Consider the following 21049-nt stretch of genomic DNA (forward strand, 5'->3'; position numbering starts at 1 on the left):
AAACTTAAACTAATTAAAATGAAGTAAATCTACAAATGCAGTTCTTTAGCTGCACTAGCCGCATATCCAGGATTAAGTGGCTGTGGCATTGGACTAAAGAGACAGAGCACGTCCATTCCGTGGAGGGGCCCTTGTACCTGCTGCAGACCCGAGGGGCATGATACCTGCAGTTCTGCTGGCTGGCGCCACAGGCTCATCTTCTGGTGAGAGTCAGTCACACAGACCTGCGAACAGAAATGTACTTCCTGAACCCCTCCCCCATCTATGCAGACGCAGGGACCAGGCAAGGGAAGAAAGAGAAAACACACCATTTTGAGAATCAAAATTATTTTTCTGCAACATGAAAGTTAGAGGAAGAGCAGATGGCACTTTTTGAAACATGAAAATCTGGGATCAGAAAGGAGAGAGCCAAGAATGAGTCTCAGGGTTCTAGTGGTTTTCCTGACCACTCCAGCCAACTCCCACCATCACTGTTTCTTAGATGCACACATGTGCCTGGCTTGGGGATTTGAGCTGCAGAGAGAACTCTTAACTTCCACAATCAGTTGAAGAGAAGATGCCATCTTCTGCCCAGACTTTTTGCGATTTTGTGATTTTCATCCTGTCGGAATGAAGCAGAACAGACAGTTTTGACCTTGGAGCGGCTCTGTGGGACTTTCTGCAAATGGTTCTCAATAATAAGGTGCTGGCTCATTTGTTCCTGGATTCTTTTATTTCAAAATAAAAGTGTAGCCAAATTGACCCATGGGGAGAAAACAGATTAGGCAGAAAACAGCATCTCTTTAGATTTCCTACTCTAACATATGGACTCTATCTTCCCGTGAAATTGTCCCACCAGGGCACTGGCAGTGAGAACAGGCAAGGCAGAGGCGCTACGCAGAGTCCTTGGTACTGGGCAGGTGCGGGCAGAGAGCCAGGAAGGTCACCGAGGCTGACAGAACAGTGTGAGGGAACAGGATCAGAATCCTGGGGTCAGCAAATCAGCAGGGTGAATTGTTCGAGCTGGCTGGGCAGGCATCACGAGGTGGGCACAGGTCCGGCCCCAGCAGCCCAGTCCAGGTGTCTTCAAGGCCATGGGGTTATCTGGGAGTGGGTCCTGGTCCTGGCAGAGAAAGAGACAAAATCTGGGTGTTTCAGACACAGCTGCTGCCTGGTCACTCTGGTATCCACTAAGCTTCTTCTCATGGGATTCCAACCCCAGGAGTCTAGGAAGCACTCATCCACCCAGAGGGTTTCAAGCTAGACCCCACAGAGCCCTGAGGTCTCTCGAGAAATCCTTGGTACTACAGAAGGGGTAGAAAAGGGCCGAGGGCATGGATCAAGAGCCCACTCCTGCTGTGAACTGATGGTCCTGAATTCAGAGCAGATGAGCACCATGCTCTATGGTTCTATGTCTGCATCATCTTGCTGATCCTTACAATAACCCTGTGAAGGAAGTTTTATTGGACTGCCTGAGCCTGAGGGTTCGAGACCCACCTGGGCAATTTGGCAGACATCTCTACAATAAATCGAAAAATTAGCCGGGCGTGGTAGCCCGTGCCTGTAGTTCCAGCTACTTGGAAGGCTGAGGCGGAAAGATCGCTGGAGCCCAGCAGGTCAAGGCTGCGGTGGCCGGGAGTGGCCACTGCACTCCAGTCTGGGTGACAGTGAGACTCCAACTCAAAAAAAAAAAAAATATATATATATAGATATAATCCTTGTTTTACGGGTGAAAAAGCAGAGGATCTGAGGATAAGTAACTCGTCCACCTGAATTTTAAAGCTCTTACCATTATGTCCGGCTAATCTTGAAGAGGCTCCAGTTGTTCTAGTTTTGTGGGGCACCTTGTAGTATTTATATAAAGAGCTACACTGCTGATAGAAGTTTGAAAACACATACCTAATCTGACCGCTTCCTTTTACACAAGAAGAATCAAAGACCCACAGAGGTGAAATCATTTGTGGTCAAAAAATGGGGGCACAAAATTTGACTGACCAAGACTGGCGGCTTCCCTAAAAGAGGCCGGACCTGAACCAAGCTCTGACCTGAGTCTGAGTGCACCCCAGGTCAACATGGACTGTGACATTTCCACCTGCAGACTGGAAGGCCTCCACCTAATTTCCTAAGGCTGGCAGACTCCATCTGCTAAGAAAGAGTTATGGCCCCTGCTGAGGCTGGATCTGCTACTGGGGGCCTTTAACCAAAGGAGAAAACAAAGGTCACAGCTTATTGTGAGTAAATTTATCATCTTGTTACACGGGACCATGACCCTAACACTGCAACAGAATCTGATCCTCTTTCAATCCTGTTCTAATTAATGTCTCTGGGGCTTGGGGCTTCCTGAAAGGATGAAGTATTTTCTTCTCAAGGTGGCTGTATTTCAGGTGTTGGTGACAATTCCTGCTTTTCTGAGACTGCTTCATCAATCATTTGGAGATGTTTTGTAACCACAGGGCAAATGTATTTCTCAGAGGAGTGGCCTCCTCCCTAGGCCCCTGAGCCACAGCCAGGCAGTCAGGGAAGGGCTGGGATGCAGCCAGCTCTGTCCTCCCAAGCCAGGCATCTGGCAAGTGAAGGTACTCACCTTTGGCTTCCATACCACAAGATACCTGTGTCCGGCTTCTGGAACATTTGGGTTTTGTCGCCTATGATCCCTCTGAGGGGGAGAGGGAAATTTTATAAGCTGCAGAATAAGCAAACCAATTCTTTACTTGGGGAATCCCGTGGAGCCTCCAAGTTGATTTATTTGATTAAGTATCCAAGACACAGTGTTTTTTTCCAGGGCTGCCAAAGCTATCCTTCCATGTCGATAAATCGATTTTCTTCATGTGGTTGAAGTGGGTTCACATCAGGCAGTTTGACAGAGGCCTTCGTGCCGTAAGATGCTTCCCGAGTGATGTGTCTTTTGACACTGCTCTCTGGAGGGGCTTCCATGAGATGGGAGCTCCCTTCATGGGCTCCTTGTCCTCCTGGGTTTCTATAGAAGGCAGCTCCTCCAGACAGCCTTGAGGCACCCATATCACTGCATGGAAGATGGACTGCAGGAAGTGCTGTGTTGGTCACAGTGACAACGTCTCTGGTGCATCTTAGCAGAAAGCCCCACACCAAAGCAGAACTGACCAAGAAGCCTGATATCTGCAGCAAGAGCAATGCTGCAATGCCACACGTCTGCAGAGGAGTCTGAGAAGATGGAGGAGCCGGTCAAATGAGGGTAGCAGCAGCAGGGCTTGTTGGGAAGACAGGCAGCATTGGGTGGAAGGTGAGAGCATCAGGCTTCTCACTGCCCGGGTGGGTTTGAATCCTGGTGCTGCTGCTCTCCAGCTGTGTCTCCATGAGCAAGTGTTGGTGGCCTCGTCTGTACATAAAGGCTATGTCATGGAGTTGCTAGAAGCAAATGAGTGAGTTAATACTGAACATTTAACACTGCCTGGCACATAGTATATACCCAATAAATATTAGCTGTTATTTACCCCTTCTGGGAAACTCGTGACCTGTCAGTGAGGTTTTGGTTCTCTAACTGTGATTTCCCAACCATGTGGGCTGCTGTATTTCCAGGGGCACTCATGAATGGAGTACACTGCCCTAACCTGCCAGGGGACCAGGACTTGGTTTCCTGAAAGCAAGGAGGCAGAAGGCAAGTGATTTACTCAGAAGGGAATTTTCACTTAACTAAATAAAAAAGGGAGACAAATTACACTCAGCTCTGCCTTTTGGAGCGAAGACATGGGTGTCTTCCCAGGCCCTGCCTAAGCCTTTCTCTTCCTCCCTTCCCAGCCTCCCCTCCTCCCTGTCCCCCCCCCATCCCAGACTGAAGACCTAGGTCTCTTTTTCAGTCTCTTCCGAAGAAGGATGAGTGACTCTCAGATAAATACGCAAATGGCAAGGATAATTAGATCAGGCAGTGTTTGAAGTGAAGCCCTGGCCTCTTTCTGTCCTCCTACCCCCGCAGGCTGCTCCTTCCCGGTCTGCAGTCCTTGAGCAGAAAGAAATAACAAGTGCTCCTGGCGAGGTGCAGTCAACCATGTTTATGAACTGCAGAGAGAGTCCCCAGCTAGAGCCTAAGGGCTGTCCTTTGGGTTGGTACAGCTGTCTAATAAAAGACCATTTTCGTAATCAGTGTTCAGTGAAAACGTACCATTTGCATTTATAGAAACAGTGAAGCCACCTGCTTTTTAAAGGCCCCTCCTCTTCTTTCTCACCCCAGGGCTGAGCCTTCCTGCTCCCTCCCTCGGCCAGCTGTGCCTTGTCTGAATTCCAGTCTCTTCCAAGAGACATAAATCTCTCTGACCCTCCACCCCTTGTGCATTACTTTTTATAGCCGGTTTGGAGTCTAGGGCTGTGGCCTCACCCACAAACAGAGCTTCAGGGAGAGCAGTCAGCAAGCAGGAGCAGGCACTCCCACCAGGTGAGGGCCAGTCTCAGGCCTCCCAGAGCCTGTTCCTGAGAGAGCAAGAAGGAAGGAGAGGAGAGGAGAAAACACAACTGCAGGGGCAGGGGCACAGGAACTGAGGAGGGAGCCAAGAGGGGAAGGAAGCAGAGCAAAGAGACAGATGCAGCAAAGCCCCGGCTGGCAGTCAGCAGGGAAGGGGGTGTTTTGGTGACTTGAAGTCTCTAGTTAACTGTGAATGGAGTCAAAATCCTTTTTGTCTCAACCCTTAATTCAGAAAAGCTTTCCACAAAATGTCAGTCTGCATCTTGACCTCTGTTACAGATGGGGAGCGTGGTGGTTCCTGGCATCTCGAAGGGCAGTCATCTGGATGCAAACACTGATTGCACATGGGAAGGGGGCATCCCAGCCCGGGTGAAGTCAATGCTGAATCACCCTGTTTATTCTAACGGCTAAATTCCTGATATAAACTAGCTTTTTCATGGTGTTGACCTATCTTAATCATGGATTGCTGAAAATTTTTGTTCAAGTTTAATTGCATACCCCGCTCCTATTCATTCCTCAAATCCCAACTCAATGCCTCCACTTCTGTGAAGCCTCCTGAGACTGTTTCCCACCTCCCCTCAGGCTTTCCTGGTTGTCTCCCTCTCCGCTAAGCAGACTGTTTAAATAACGAGCCAACAAGGGCATGGAGCAGGGGGCTGAGGGTGGGTTTCACCCACAGCTCTGCCGGTCAACAAGCTGAGTTCCCAGTCTTCATTTTTGTGGTGTCATCAACCCTAGTTGCTGAAGGACACAAAAGGCAGAAGCAAGCCCTGCTTCGGCGCTGTGCCCAAGCTTGCAGCCAGGAGCAAGGAAGGGAAGGAGAGAGCAAGAATGGTCGACAGGTCAGGGGAGAGGGAAAGACGCCATTTGTAGGCTTGGCGAGTTCATCTTAATTCTGAGATGACTTCAATCGTATTTGTTTCCTTCTGATCCGTAAATAAAGTGCCCCCTACAATGTTTCAAAACAACTGGAAAGATGATATGTCTCTTGGCCATAAGACAGTAAGTTCCCTAAATGTACTGTGGTGGGGTGGGTGGGTGGCTGAGGAGTCTGGAAATGAGGATCAGCCAGCGGGTGTCAAGAGCCAGATCCGTGAATGTTGAACCTAAGGATGGGTTGAGACCAACCAAAGATAGACGGTCAATGCCGCTCAACACTTGCTGGGCCTCTATTCTGGGGGCTGTGGTAGAAAGTCACCTTGCTGGGCCTGGACTTACTGTTGAGAGTGGAAGTCAGAAGAGAAGCGAGAGGAGGGCAGGACGTGGGTCTGCTATCCAGCAGCACAGCCCTGGCTGTGCCAGGGCCACTGGTCCATGGGCTGTTGGGAAAAGAGGGCATGGAAGTAACAGATAGGGCTGCCATCTGGGGTATTAGTACCACCTGCCTTGAACTTGGCAGAAGGCTCACATCCTTCCTCTTCCCCAGCCTTCTCCTGGGCTCGGCCCCAGTGGGCCGCCTGGCCATGATGCAAGGTCTCATTTAAGCCAGGGGCTTGGAATCCTCTGAACAGCCCACTGAAAGGCCTGCTTGTGGCTGGAAACACATCAGCCAGAGCCCTCTTCCACATCGGGTTTCCAGACATGGGATGCAAATGCCTGCCGTGGAGGTGGTTACACTTCTTCCTTAGGATTCCCGGGGTAGACAACATGCGCCAACCCAGCAGACACCACGCAGATGTATACCGACTAGCCGTGTGCATAGTGTGCGCCCCGTGCACAAAACAGGACGCACAGGCCACACTCTTCAGCACGTCCTGTTCCTCTGTGCCCCCGGAGTCGAGACCTGATCTTGTTTCTTCTGTGTCCTCAGTGTCTGCCCAGAACTTAACAGTGGGCAGTCATTCAGCAGGCAGTTTCCAAATGAATGTAATAACTGTGCTTTCAGGATTTGGCTATGGAGGGATAAAGCCTGGCCCTCTCTCCCTTTGTTTCCTCCTAGGGATGAGCCCATTAAATTGCCTCCCCGTCCCCAGTAGCTCACCTTCTGCTCAGGGGCCTGCTCCTCCCACCATTGAGTCAGCTGGAGCACAGTGGGCTCTGCACTGGTGCTGGGTCCTGACTGGATCCACTTCCCTTCCCCTCCCTGTCCCTTCTGGCCAGGGTAGCTGCTGTCAGGGATGTAGGTCTGATGGACGGCACACTGCGGGTGGGGTATTGTGCGGCACCAAGGAGAGCTACCATCTCAGTGGGAAGGTAAGAAGGGGGGACATGAAATCAGGGAAGGCTTACTTCAGGAGGTGACGTCAGGGCATCAGAATCAGAGGTCTGTTCAGATCAGCGTGGCATGCTGATCAGGAGACAAATGTTTCCTCGGTATTTGGAAATATGTCCTTGATGTTTGAGTGAGAGTTTACCTCAGTATCCACTTCCTGGAGAGTGCTATGGAGTTCCTGGGGAAAGCGTCCCAGAGGCTGGTGATGTGTGTGGCACAGTGGCACAGGCTGCGTCAGGGGTGGGGGCTGTCTTTATGTGAAAAGCAGAGCTGGTTACAAAGCCACACTCCTTCTGCTCAGGAGTGAGGAAGGGTCCTCGCACTCGCCCCTTCTTGTCAGCTTCCTCCCTCCTCATGCACCCTGAGTCCACCTTCCCATACTCTAAACACAGACACAAGCAAGGCTCTTAGGTCACAGGATGGTTCATTTCCTTTCTTCTTGTATCCCAGGTTTGGGCTCTACCAAGCCCAGAACATGGAACCTGCTGAACTGGACCAGGTCCCACTGCCTCTTGGTCCAGGGCTTAGAGACCGAGTTTCACACTCCCACATGGGTCACTCTTGGAGCAAATGCAGGGCATTCAGGTCCCCCTGTGGCCATCTGTCGGACATCTGGGGAAGGACCTTCGATCACAGACAGGAGTCTACTCACAGTCTGCTTCCTGGTCGATTTTCCCACCACTCCTGAGACTGGGATGATGTCTGGCCTCTCTAGTTTTTCTGGCACTGGATATACCAGGCCCTAGGAATTTTTGCTGGCTGCAGGAGTTAAAAGGTGCACCTGAATTAGAGTGTCTGACGTCCCTTCAGGTTTGTGTCAGCCTTGCTGCCCATGGCTGCACGGGCAGGCAGCTCTCCCCGACTCAGCTCAGGGTGCAGGACGCGCATGGGGCTCCACAGCCAACTCGCTGTCTTCTGAAAGTAGCTTATGACAGACAAGGGTCTCCTGGGTTCCTCTAAAATTATTGGGACCATTATTTCTTTCTAACACTGAATTAGGGTATAACTGCACGGTAGATCAGTTGCATGAATGGCGAGTCTGTGGGCTCCTCACCACCTCCCTCCTCAGCTGACCTGACACCACTGGTTGATCACAGCATCATCTGCAGATGACCCTGGATGCAACTCACAGTCCTTTTCGACCCTACGTGAACAGCTGCTGCCAACCAACACAAGATGCCTAACCACTGGGAACTGTGGACCGTCTCCAGTATGAAGTGTCAGAAATCTTATCCCTGCACACAGACTGTGGGGTCAGGCACTCAGGCCATCACCACAGCTGGGTGTTCCACCTTCTCTCCTCATCACCAATGTCCTTGCTGTGGTAGTGCAAATTTGAGGGTGTAATTAATAAATAAATAAAACTGAGATTTTTATCTGAACCTTCTATTTTTTTAAAGTTTCACCTTGTCCTGTACCCATCTTCCATCTATACCTCCACAGCACACACCCTTCAGACTTGTGCCTGGAGAACCTTAGTCTGCATTGAGGGTGGATGTCACCACAGGGCTGCGTGGAGATGGGCGTCCCAGGCTCTTGTTGGGGGGCCATGGCTGTGCTTCTGCCCACCAACCTGCATCATCTAGGGCCTGCTGAGTTGCCTTGGCAGAACTGGGGCCTGCATGAGGTGGGGCTGGGTCCCCTGCTCTCTTGAGGGCTGGAAAGCCTCCCAGAGGCCACTTTTCTCATCTGCACATGCAGCCTCCGATGCTCTGGACAGCCCAGCTTCCCAGGACAGAGGATCCCGAACCATAAGGCAGAGGCACCTTGGACCTAGGAAGTGCTCCTTCTGGGCTACTGTGCAAGCAGGCCACCGAGCGAGCAGCAGATAATGAACTCCTTCACTGCTGGATGTGTGGCATCTCCACGAGAGACTTTGTCCTCCTCGCAGGAGTCTCCTCTTGAGTCTTCTCTCTGGCTGAGTTCCTTCACAGTTTGTTGTAGAACTTCTTCCTCTAGAGTCCACCTAGTGTCAGGAGTCCGTACTCATGGATTCAATAATTCATTAGAGTCTGAGCTGAATTTGTGGGCTCATTCTACTATCATAAGGGAGAGAAAACCCTATACCAAAAGGGACAAGGCACAAGGTTTTTTCCTTCTTTGTTTTAAAAAAATATATTCATTTATAATTGGAAGTAGAAGGACCATGAAGGAAAAGATTGTACTGAAATCATTAAGAAACAGGTTTCACCATCAGTCACTGAGAATGAAGTACAAATGCATGGAATGAGATCCCTCAACCTTACTGGAGTCCCACATCAAAACTAGTGTCCCAGCTTGGGCAATATAGCGAGACCTCACCTCTACAAACAATAAAAAGCATTAACTGGGCCTGGTGGCACGTGTCTGTAGTCCTAGCTAATTGGGAGGCTGGGGAAGGAGAATTGCCTGAGCCCAGGAGGTGGAGGCTGTGGTGAGCCATGATTGTGCCACCGCAATCCAGCCTGGGCAGCAGAGTGAGACCCTGACTCAAAAAACAAAAACAAAACAGACAAAACCTCTTAAGTGCCCTTCAATTAAATAGCTCAAATTTGCATTATTGCAACACATACAGTAATGACATTGGCGATAAGGTGAGGAGGTGGAACACCACCCCAGCTATGGTGGTGATGTGGCCTGAGTGCCTGGCCACGGCCTGTGTGCAGGGATGAGATTTCTGACACCTCCATACCAGGGATGGTCCACAGTTCCCAGCACTTAGCATCTTGTGTTGGTTGGCAGCAGCTTTGCGGTGGGTTGAGAAGGACTGTGAGTAGCATCCAGGGTCATCTGCAGACGACGCTGTAATCAACCCGTGGTATCAGGTCAACCGGGGAGGGAGGTGATAAGCGAGGAGCCCACGGACTCGCCACCCATGCAACTGAACCATGGTGTGTTTGTGTCTTCTTGTTCCACAGAAGCTGAGTCACCCCAGCTGCTATATTTTGTGTAGGGTTACTCACGAGAGTGCCAGTGCTGCTTGGTCACTGTGCCGCTCTCCTCCACACACCGGGCATTCTGCCTCTTTCTCTGGTGACATGATGTCTAATACTTCAGGATGGTATGACAGTGGCCTTTCTTAGAGTAACTTTGTGTCCACCGCCCACCTTTCTCCCCACTTCCTGTGGGTGCATAGTCAGTTTTTCAGTGACAGGGCTAGTGTCCTGATGATTTCAAGTGATTTGGCCTCAAAACAACACCTACTCCTTGAATAATATCCATGAAAGCATAACACAGTAACTCAGTGAGTCACATTTTTCCTGCGGATGTGATCTGCAGATGTCAAGATGAAGCTTCACCAGGGCTTCCTTCTGAAATGGAACTTCCAGAAAGCAGTAGACGGACTCCAGAACTTCCTTCCCAGAGGGAAAAAAAAGCCTCTGTAGGCCAGCAAGAGCTTTGATTTCATGAGTGTAAGCAGGCTATCCAAAGAAATCAAAGTGATAGTTTAGAGAAAGAGCACGGAACATTGCTTTTATAGAAAGATTTCAATTCATAGCATACCCAATTAAAAAAGAATCCTAGCTGACATTTTTTTTTCCACAAAGAATATTCACAGACACTGGCTCATTTGATTTCCATAATAACCCATGGATATGGGCCGTGAACATCATCTTGTTTTATCACTCAGAGAAAGGAGGGAGGGGTCAGTGGTTTTATCACAGGGAGCACGACAGTGAGTGACTGAGACGGACTTAGGACTTGGCTATTCCTGGTACAGTGCTCTCTCCGCCCCATCCTGCCTTTACAAACCAGAGGCCGGACACCTGAGTTATGTAGCAATTCATTTATTTTTCTTTCAAGGTTAAATGTATCTTCAAAAGAATAAGAATGAGGATCAAAAATTGTATCAAATGAATATGAAAAATATTTCAGTTCTGTTTTATAATCTGTTCAAAGACTTTTTAAAGGTAGAAAAACGGAGAGGCAGAGGGAAGTAGAGACAAGGAGTGGAAAAAGGTACACCCAGAGAGCCATAGACCTGAGACTGACATAGAGTCACAGCCCCATAGTGTGGCTTTTGGGGATATGAAAGTGTGGTTATGTTTTCATAACCATCAGCAGAGACAACAGGCGGTACCTCTGGGACCTGGCGACACCGAGGATAAAATCAGAGGCCCCATAGCACTGACTTGAAACCAGAGAGGCCACTTTTTTGGTGCGTTTAACTTCCGGAACGAAGCCATGCAGTGCTTTCAGAATCATGGTGAGCAGCACGTCCAGAGGGCACACAGACACAAAGGAGCAGAAGGATGTGTCGCCAGGGGAGCCAAGGCTGCGTTCCCCAGTGGGGTGCTCAGCCTCCCTGTGCATCCAAACCAAGGCCTGAATCCTGGGGTGGCACCCAGGTGACCCAGTGTGCAGCTAAGGCTGAGAATCCTGGTGTAAGAGACTTGCCCGAAAAGGCTGGTGGAACAAAGGAAGATGTCCTGAAGTAGGCAAATGCCAATAAGAGGCTGGTGGACAGACAAGCAAAGCCTCCTCCCGGAAGAGACAAACAAGAGGCAGAGGACGCTAGAGGACAGGATACTAGCTTGGGGTCATTGGTCACGATCTCTCTCTGATTGAAGTTTCGTGGGTGAATGTAAAGGGGAGAATCCAGCGCCTCTGTGAAAGATTAGCGCAAGGATATCTTCTATCTTCTTGCCTGTAGTTAATCTTTCTTCCAAATGACACATCTTGAGACAAGGAGAAAGGGTTACCTCTCCCCATCTGCCTCCCCTGCCTCACGCAGCAGCCACAGGGGAGGCTGTGTTACCCACGGGAGCACTGTGTATAGAGCTCCTGGTCTTGCCTTCCTCTCAGGAAAGGAGATGTCCTGGCCATGAGTGGGACAGCCACACTGAAGCCCACACCAGTCGCCAGCAAGGGGACAGAACATGACACCAGAGGAAGAAAGAGGGTCAGCTCGGATCTGTCCTCCATGACAACAGGCAACGAGAATTTAAAAAGCCGCTTTTCCGATTCATTGTGAGACTGAGGCAGGATAAGAAATTGCTCCTTTTCTGCTAGTCTAAATTATGAGATTTCAGTTTAGGTCAGTATTGAGGTCAGTGTCACTCTGCTTGCTTCTGACACCCAAGCCCAGTAAGTGTCAGTGTTCTGCCCCACTCCACCACCCCCAGTTACAACAGAAACTCCTGAGGTGGTGTCTGGGGCCTCAGCGTCACACCCCTTACAGTGTAGGGTTTACTACCTGCTGTAATAAAAATCAACCCAGAGTAGAGATGAGGTGAGCATGGCGGGAGAGGTGACTCAAGCACAGCTGTGTCAGAGCTTTGTGGTCTGAATTCCTTGCCTCTCCCAGGAAAGCAGCTTCCCTCCTGCAGCTGAGGTGTTGGGGTGCTCTCTGAACTCGGGATCTGGGCAGCACTTCCGTACTTGATCAAAGTCAGGCAGAGAGAGCAAGCGTGACTGGGCAGTTCTCCAGTGTTGACGAGGACAGGAGTGGTCAGTGGCATGAATAAGGAGCAGCTGTGGGCTCACAGAGCAGGGTTGCTTGACCCAGGGCTGTGGCAGGGGACTTGACCTCCCAGCCATCGGGTGAGCTGTTTCTCAGCCAGTGTGCCCTCAAATGTACTTCCATCAGAGTTGGCAAAGCCCTGCCCCCCAAAAGGGGAAGTGCCTGGCAGTCAGGGACCTGAAGCTGACCCCTGTGGGCCTGCCACGTGCCCCTCGTTCTGCAGTGTGCTGCAGGTGAATGTGGCCACCTGTCCGACATGGACTCTAGTCACCAAGCCCTGAGGCTCTCCAGAGGCCCCCACATGCCCGTCTGTAGTCTGGGGCAGGACCAGCACAAGGTCAGAGGCAGGAATATCCATTGCATCCATCCACCCCTTGGGTGGCCAACACCTGCAGCAGCTCCCTGTATGGCCCAGAGCCAGCCCTTTATGGCTGCTGCTCCCTGGACCTCATGGAGCGATGAGAGAAGTTAGCTTAATTAGTAGTAGAGACTAGGGCAGCTCTTGAAATGACATTTAAAATCATACCCCTTGGAGATACAGGGCAGAAGGGCTGGGAGCAGAAGGGATCTTGTGGTCTGACCTCGCTGTCAGGCAGTCGGGGGACCACAGCACCTGGTGTCATTGCTTCCCAGGAAGCCCAGCTTGAGATCCAGGGAGAAGATTTTGTGATGCCAAAGTCCTCTCTGGAAGGCAAGTGCCACTGTGAATGGGGTGTCTAAGTGGGCCTGAGGATAGGAGTTGTCTACTACTGAGAGAGCTCGTGGCTCCTCTGAGGAAGCTTTTGGAGCCCTTTGGAGCCCTGGGAGGCTCACAGCCTGAGGAACAGAGTGTCCGCACATACCCTTAGGAATAGTTGTTGCAAGCCAGCGTCTCCTAGGCCTAGAGTCTGGCTTTACCCCCAGCATGTAAAAGTTTCCAGTCTGCATCTCCACTGCTCTGATGTTCTTGATGAATCACATCTGTGGTAGAGCTTGGAGCCCAGCCTGGGCTGCCCGTGAGTGCAGGCAGACATGCTGGTCAGGACAATGACGGAGGTGGGCCAGGACATTAGGGACTTTGGCTGCAAGTGCTGGCGATTAGGTTAGAATCCTTGGGACACATGGATTAGTGTTGGCTGAATGGGCTCCCTCAAACAAAGAGAAATAAAAGACAACTTTAATCAAGGCTGAGCCACATCTCCCAGCCAGGCTACTGTCGTCAGTGCCTAGGAATGTCTGTTTCAGGACACTGCGGTCCAGATTGCCTCATTAGATGGGACCCTGCACCTGCCCTGGATGGGAACACGTCCCAAAGGTGGAGGCCTGGGGGGAAGAAATCTAGGTCAGCCTTTGTTGCATCCAGAAGATTCCAGTCCTGTGAAATGAAATGTACTTCTCATTGGGGTCCAGATGTCCACTGGATCCCAAGTTTATGAACAACAGTGCTTTTCCAACAGCCCTGGAAAAAGAGGCTGCCAAGAAATATAGGGTTAGTCTGAGAGTTGAGCTGTATTTGGCTAATAGTCACCATGGTCTAGCTGCCCAACACTGAGTAAAGCAACCTTCCAGGTGTGACTGGGGCTGTTGGGTATTGACTATCCCATTGTGTTCTTCTCCTCCTTGGGATAACTGTGAAAGGGGACTTAATCTGAGGTTTCCTGTGTTTTCTTTGGAAGCACAAGGACCTTAGACAATCAGTCAATAATATCTATTCCTTCTGACTGGGGAAACCAAGGAAGACAAACTGACTTGTCTTTAAGGAGAGGTGGGATTTAGGCCAAAGGTTCTCACATTGATTGCACCTTAGAATTGTGTAGAGAGAGTGGTTTTTACATGAATTCCTGGGATCCACCTAGACATTTCTCACAGAATTGTCTGGGATGGGGCTCAGGCATTTGATGTTGTTTCTATACCTCTTCAGGTGATACTTATGTGTAGTCAGAGTTGAGAACTACTCATTTCAGGTCCTCAGCTGAAAGGAGAGTTGTGTGTGTGTGCATGTGTTCTGTCAAATTAGAAAACAAACTTCTGGAGAACAAGGATGGGCCCTGTGTGGCCTCTGCTCCCGTAGCTTAACAGTGCTGTATCCAGCAGGCTCTGGTGAGCATCTAAATGTGACGGCTTGGGTGAACAGACACTAGGATCATCCCTGCCGATCTCTTATCCTTCTTGAGAGGTAGTGATGGCTGTTCTAAGTATGTTGCAAGGCAGACACCCTTTCAGGGAGGTCTGGGCCAGCTGGTCCTGCCACAGTGACACTCAGCACCCTCCTAACTGCTGAAGAAATATCTAGGCAGAAAAGCATTCCAGGCAATAGAAGGTAGAAGGGGTGTGTGTGTGTGTGTGTGTGTGTGTGTGTGTGTGTGTGTGTGTGTGAGGTATGGGGTTGTTTTTGTCTCCTGGACCCCACAGAGAGATGAGAGAAATCAGCTTAACTAGTAGTAGAGACTAGGGGAACTCTTGAAATGACATTTAAAATCGTACCCTTTGGAGATACAGGGCAGAAGGGCTAGGAGCAGAAGGGGTCATGTGGTCTGACCTCACTGTCAGGTAGTAGGGGGACCATAGCACCTGGTGTCATTGCTTCTCAGAAAGCCCAGTTTGAGATCCAGGGAGAAGATTTTGTGATTCCAAAGTCCTTTCTGGAAGGCATGTGCCACTGTGAATGGGGTTTCCAAGTGGGTCTGAGGACAGGAGTCTCAGATAAACAAAACAGAGAAGCCTTATTTTAAGCAGATCACTTTGAAGGATTATCTTACTGTCTGACTTTCCTTAGGGAAGTTAGATGAAACAATAGTGTCACTTGTCTAAACACTTCTGGAAGTATCCTCTGTGATCATCCTGTTGTAAGGGAATACACTCTATTCCGATAAATAAAGTCTATTAAGGTAATTCACAAAAATCACCAGAAAATAAAGAGGTAAGCAAGAAGAATATATAAAGAGAGTGTGAAGAAACAAAAGTCAAAATGGAGTTACTTTGTCCATTTTGGGTAAGTGGCTTGGTAATGACTCATCCTTTTGTCTTGTTATAACTACTGATTAGTGGTACGCTGTAGTGAATACTGTCTTACTTTCTAATAGGCTCTGTGAACGCTCCTGCTCTGAGGTAAGCTCAACTAACTCCTCTGTTTAGAGTCGCTAAGTAAAGCGATAACCTACCCCCAGTAATTGGCACCAAGATTTTATAATTAACATCTTTGCTCCAAGGATATGTTTCTAGCTATCAGCCAAGTCCTACTGTTTACATGACAAACCACCTGGTCTCCAAGATGAAGCAGATAAAAGAAACAGACCATCATGATGGCTCCAGCTTGCCTGAAAACTGCCCTAGAATGTTTTTCTGCCCCAGCCTTCTTGATATCTTACCCATAAACAACACACTCCCAGCCAAATGCCTTTTGGTTCCCAGGATGTTTAACAATTAATGTTTGTGTCTTAAGACTTTGTTTTCCAGACTTGGGTCAATCTCCCTGTCACATGATTGATTACCTGAAACTTTGGTCACTGCCGTCCTGAGCAGTTAATCAACAGACAACCCCCTCCCACTGCTATATTTCATAGATACACCTTTTGTAAATCAAACAACTTTCATTCTCGTCTTCTAAGAGAGAAAGCCTCATAAACCCCCAGTTGCTACCTTTTAACACTAGACGTTCCTTTAAACGTCTGGCCCCCTCTCCAGTCTTGGAGAGGTGGATCCACCCTTTTTCTATGATCTACTTTATAAATAATCTTTCCCCAACCTATTCTTTGTGAAAGTCTTTGCATCTTTTTCGTGGCACTGGCTCACCAACCTAACAGGGTGGAGCTGGAGTTTAGAACGGAACCTTCCAACACAAGCCATCTTTGCTAAATAGCATCACTGTCTATAGATTTTATTTAAAAAAATAGAGACACAGTTTGAATTTTTAAAAGTAGCAAATACAACAAGAAGAATTACAAATCAAGAATTTGATTAAGAAATCAGATGGAGTGTCAAAATCAGATGCTTAAAATACCATGAAAACCAAATTTCCTGTCTTCCTTTCCCTTCCCTTTCTCTCTCTCCTTTCCTTCCTCCCCTCCTTCCCATCACATTGACTGAGCTAAGAAGAGAAACTCACCATCTTCACATTTACTCAGTAGTCCTGGCTTAACAGGGGACAAGGAGATGGCAGCAGAAGCTCCAGCTTGGGGCAGAGTGTGATGCACCACAGGGAAGGGAGCCTGGGAAGGGAGGCCAGAAGGGAAGAAGGGGCACCCACCGGTGGGCTCAGAACAGGCTCCCAGGGCCCAAAAGACAACAAAGACAACTCACCCAGAGCCTGACTGGGGTCCTTACCAGTCAGTGGTCTTCTGACCTCTCTCGAACATCTATAGTCTAAGCTCTGGCATCATTAGACAAACATCAGACAATGTCTGCATCAGTCGGTACCAATCAGGACTCCCCTGGTCATAAGAGACAGAGGCCGATGATCTGATGAAGCAAAAAAGGTAGCGGAGTAGTTCATATCACCGAAGTGTCCAGAAAAGAGGCCTGGCTTCAGGTGGCTTGAATGCAGGGGCCTGGAGGACACTCTTTGTGCTTGTTCTTCCCTCAGGTGTGGCTTTGTCCACAGGCAGGCCAGGATATCCCCTTGCCAAGGAAAAATCCATCACTAGCCCAGAGCTCTCATCTGTTCAGCAGCCCAAGTGAAGACACCCTTCTCTCCCCTGGCCTTGGGCCACTCTCCTTGGTCCAGTTTGAATCAGTTTGGATCCCCAACTGATCCTGGTGGCCAGGGAGGGAGTTCATCACAGGCCAGGTCTGAGCTGCGGAAACACTCCCAGAGCCACAGGTGGGGTCAGCACCACCCTCACTGAGAGTGGGGCTGGGGTTGTTTCCCAAAATGAAATCTGTGGGCTAGGACCAGAAGGGGCACTGGGTGCTGGGTGGTCAAAACCAGCCAAAGTTCACTTCAGTACAAAACGCAAGCTTCTATCAGTCGAAAGGAGGACAAATTCATTGTAAAAGAATCAAGAAAAAAAGTGAAAATTCCCCCAGAATCCCACCACATAGATGTAACCAACATATTTGTATTCACATTTTTCTCCTGTTCCTAAGCTGAAATCTCCCTCCACAGCTTTTGTCCGGTGACCCTGACTCAAGGTTATTCCCTGTTAAGTTGGCTGGCTGAATTGATGCCACTCTTTATGCAAAGAATTGCACAAAGAGTAGGTCAGAGAAAGTGTATGTGGCAAGTAGATCGAAGAAAAAGGGTGGATCCACCTCTCCAAAATTGGAGAGGGGGCCAGACATTTAAGGAATGTTTGACAGGGAATGCTTGAGATTGAAAGCATCTAAAGCTTCCCTGTAGTGAGAGCAGGTCGCCATGGTGAAGGGGTGGTGGTCTGTGTCCCGTAGGTCACAACAGACTGATTATGATAGGCCGGGTTTGGCCCTTTCTGAAAGGAAGACAAATACTTTGGAAAAAAGGGTAGTTAGTACAAAGCATGCTTGGGGGGTTGCAATACAATTATCAGTAACTACCTTCAGGAAACTGGCTTTGTTCCTTGCCATTGATTAGAGGGTGGGTTACAATAAGCTGCTGAAAATGTATGACAAAGCTAAGCAATGTTAAAATGGCTGCCACTTCGACTAAAGTTACTCCATTTTGGCTTTCACCCTTTCACATCCTCCAAAAAGCAGAAAGCAGCTCTCTAAGTGTTTGAAGTCAGTGTTCATGTCTCTGCTGAGTCTTCTCTTCAGTCTAGTGTTTTACCTGTGTCTCAGTTGTCTTGGTTTCAAGACCCACCACCATCTTGGTCATGGATTTCACCTTGCCTGGAGCTTGCTCCCACCTGTCCCTTCCTTGTTTTTTTTTTGTTTTTTTTTTGAGTTGGAGTCTCACTCTGTTGCCCAGACCGGAGTGCAGTGACACACTCCTGGCCACCGCAGCCTCGACCTGCTGGGCTCCGGCGATCCTTCCACCTCAGCCTTCCAAGTAGCCGGAATTACAGGCATGCGCTACCACGCCCGGCTATGTCCCTTCCTTCTTGATGTGAACTGCCCAGGTCAGACTTCAATCCCTGACTGGTGTGGACCATACTGTGTTTTCATCATGAGGCTAGGGACACTCGTCCTCTTGGTAGCTCTGACCCCTGCTGGTTCAGAGCAAGCCCAAGGTCCACCCACATTCTCGAAACTCTAAATTCTCACCCCATGGTGCCTTGCTGACCTGTTCCACACCACCAACGCAGCAATTGGAGCCTCAGTGCAGGATGTGATCTCAGTTCTTGCTAAGCTTTTTGGGTGTTCTCTTTGTCTTTGCTTTCATCCTGCCTGAGAAGTCATGTAGGACTCCCTTCTGCTGTTCACATATCAGCTGGGACTCACTGGCATCAGGCATGTGAACCCAGGTTACATCACAGGTGGGAGAAATGGGGTGAGCCCAGGACTGTGGCACAGTTTAGAGAGTTCACCTGGGCTCCTAGGGCAGGACCAGCTACCTGGACTCCAGGATCAGCTCTGGAGCTCAAACATGCTGCTGTCCATGCTGTACTTCCTTGTCTGGGCACTAGGGGAAAGGAACTGACTTCTAGACAGGGTTGGAAGAGGGTAGAATTCAATAGGGTTGGGGAAAGGGAGAGGGTTTCTAGATGTCAGAGTTCCACACAGAACATGTGAGAGAGGGAAAAAGAGACCACTAGAGAGAAGCAATGAACCCGAGGGGAGAGGCAGGGAAGATCCTGGAGCTGCGTGCTGGGGTGAGTGGCTCTGCTGGAGTCAGAGAGGAGCGCACTGTTCCAGGTTTGAGAGCAGAGGCCTGATGGGTTCAGCGCTGCCTCAGAGGAACCCTTGGATGCTGGGTGGGGGTGGGGAGGACAGTGAGGAACTAAGATTCAGACGAGGAAGTGAGGGCCCTGGATCAGGACGGAGCGTGAGAGGGTGGTAACAGGGATGAGAGAAGGTGTCTGGAGATAAACTCAAAGAACTGACAGCTGGCTGTGTGCTGGCTGAATTGGAAAATGTGTGTGTGGATGGGGGGGTAGGGGGTGGAGGAATGGAGGGGTAGGGAGTGGAGCAAGAGAGAAGGGATGACTGACCATGACCCCAGGGCTGAGACTAGAGGTGACTGGAAAATATTCACACCTTGATCAAAATTCGAATGCTCAGAAAGACCATTGGATTTGAAACAAGAGAAATGGTGAAGGCAGAATCAGACGACAGGTAAGCCCATCGGGGTTCTGGAGAGGAGAGGCAGGTGGTGAGAGCAGGTTGGCAGGCTCTGGGGGGAGCTGGAATAGTGGCAAGCATTTGGGCCATTCAGCAGAAAGGAGAATTGAAGCTCTGGAACTGGTGGTGCTCAACAAGGAAGGGCATGGGGGCCGGCGAGGGCCTGGCCGGGGGAATCACGAACTGTGAAGTATTCTGTAAGTGGGAAGGTCTGCCATTAGCAGCAGGAGATGTGCACAAGATGGCAGATGGCAGGGAACCGGTGAGGGACACAGGAGGCAGGAGGAGACCTGAGGTGCTGGGATCATAGCAACCATAGCAAATCAAGGCTGCTGCTGCTTTTTTGCAAGTGATAAGAAACAATTCAAATTGGCTTAATGAAAAAAAGAATATGTTCACTCCCATAACTGCCAAGTTCAGGTGCACTCAGTGGCACAGGAATGTTGGAACTTACTTTCACTCTATTTTGCTTTCCCACTCTGACCCAGGAAGCTCTTTTTTTTTTTTTTCAATGAGTCAGTCAGAGTCTCACTCTGTGTCCAGGCTGTAGTGTAGTGGCATGCTCAGGGCCACTGCAGCCTCACCCTGCTGGGCTCCAGCAATCCTTCCGCCTCAGCCTTCCAAGTAGCTGGAACCGCCACCACGTCTGACTAATTTTTTGATTTATTGTAGAGATGAGTTCTCACCAAGTTGCCCAGGCTTGTTTCCAACCCATGGGCTCAGGCAATCCTCTCACCTTGGCCTCCCAAAGTGCTGGGATTATAGGCGTGAGCCACCATACCCAGCCTGGAAGCTCCTCTTTTTGCTGACAACATAGCTGTTGGGAGTTTCATGCTGCCTTCTCCAGCACAATTTTCCTCCAAATGGTTGTGGGAGAGGCCTCCCCCCCATGTGCCCTCTCCCAGGCATTCAGCACAACGGTGACACTCACCTCTGGAACTGCAGGTCGGAGGATAACATCACCACACGGCTGGAGGGAAGGAGAGGGCCTCTCCTGAGAGGGGTGCTGTTCCCAGAAGGCAGGATGGAGCCACAAAGACAAGGACGGCAGACGCTGCAGGAGCCAAGAGCTCAGTCTCAGGGAGGGCAGCGGGCAACACGGACAACTCATCCGAGAGGCCGAGGGAGGGAGATGAGACGTGGATGGGTACAGATAGGACGAGGCGACTGAGTCATTTGTTTCTTCAGGACCATAAATATGGGAGGAAAACAGACTTCAGTGGGAAAAGGGATGAGCAGGAGTGGAGGCACTGCAAAGGAAGGGGTTTGCCATGCTAGAGATGTCTATCAGCAAAAGGAAGCAGAGAGACATGCTCCCAGTCCTGTCCCGCAAGGAGTGAGCAAGGCGCTGTGTGGGAGAACTGTGAGTGCTGAGGTGAGGAGTCCCAGTGTGTGTTTTCAGGAAGCACCAAGCTTAGAGAGGAAGAGATCGCTGTGGACAAATGGACGATGAGGAGAAGGAACACCTGGCAACTCCAAGGTTCCAGAGCAGGAAGGTCCAACAGCGAGGAGTCAGTGTTATCCCAGGAGAGCGAATGATGGGGTCAACCCAAGGGCATCAGGGAAGGCCCCTCAGGGTGATGCAGCCTCAGCTAGGTTTTGTGGAATGAATGAGAGTTCAACTGAGGAAGCCAAACCGGGAAAGGAGCACCCGCAAAAGCAGACACGCCCCAGGAGATTGGCAGGTGCAACGGCTGGGTGGGGAGCATGGCAGGAGAGTGGGTGGCTGAGGCCCGGGCCTGCTGGGGAGGGCAGGCAGGGCAGGGGAGGTCTTCAGGCCAGGGCAAGGGAGTCTTGGATGCGTGGG

At 50.0% G+C, this 21049-nt stretch overlaps 1 long non-coding RNA gene across 1 annotated transcript; it reads right to left on the bottom strand.

Annotated features, from left to right (window-relative positions):
- Nucleotides 1–310: 310 nt before the first annotated feature.
- On the bottom strand, nt 311–20374 carry LOC103257803. The gene is made up of 3 exons (XR_504141.2): nt 20174–20374; nt 2564–3363; nt 311–1102 (listed from the first exon to the last, which is right to left on the bottom strand). It is a non-coding gene; the product is annotated as an uncharacterized LOC103257803 (long non-coding RNA).
- Between the last annotated feature and the right edge of the window lie 675 nt (nt 20375–21049).

The sequence above is a fragment of the Carlito syrichta genome, unplaced genomic scaffold, assembly GCF_000164805.1.
Source record: "Carlito syrichta isolate Samal-C Ts95f unplaced genomic scaffold, Tarsius_syrichta-2.0.1 Scaffold301867, whole genome shotgun sequence".
NCBI classification, from domain to species: domain Eukaryota; kingdom Metazoa; phylum Chordata; class Mammalia; order Primates; family Tarsiidae; genus Carlito; species Carlito syrichta.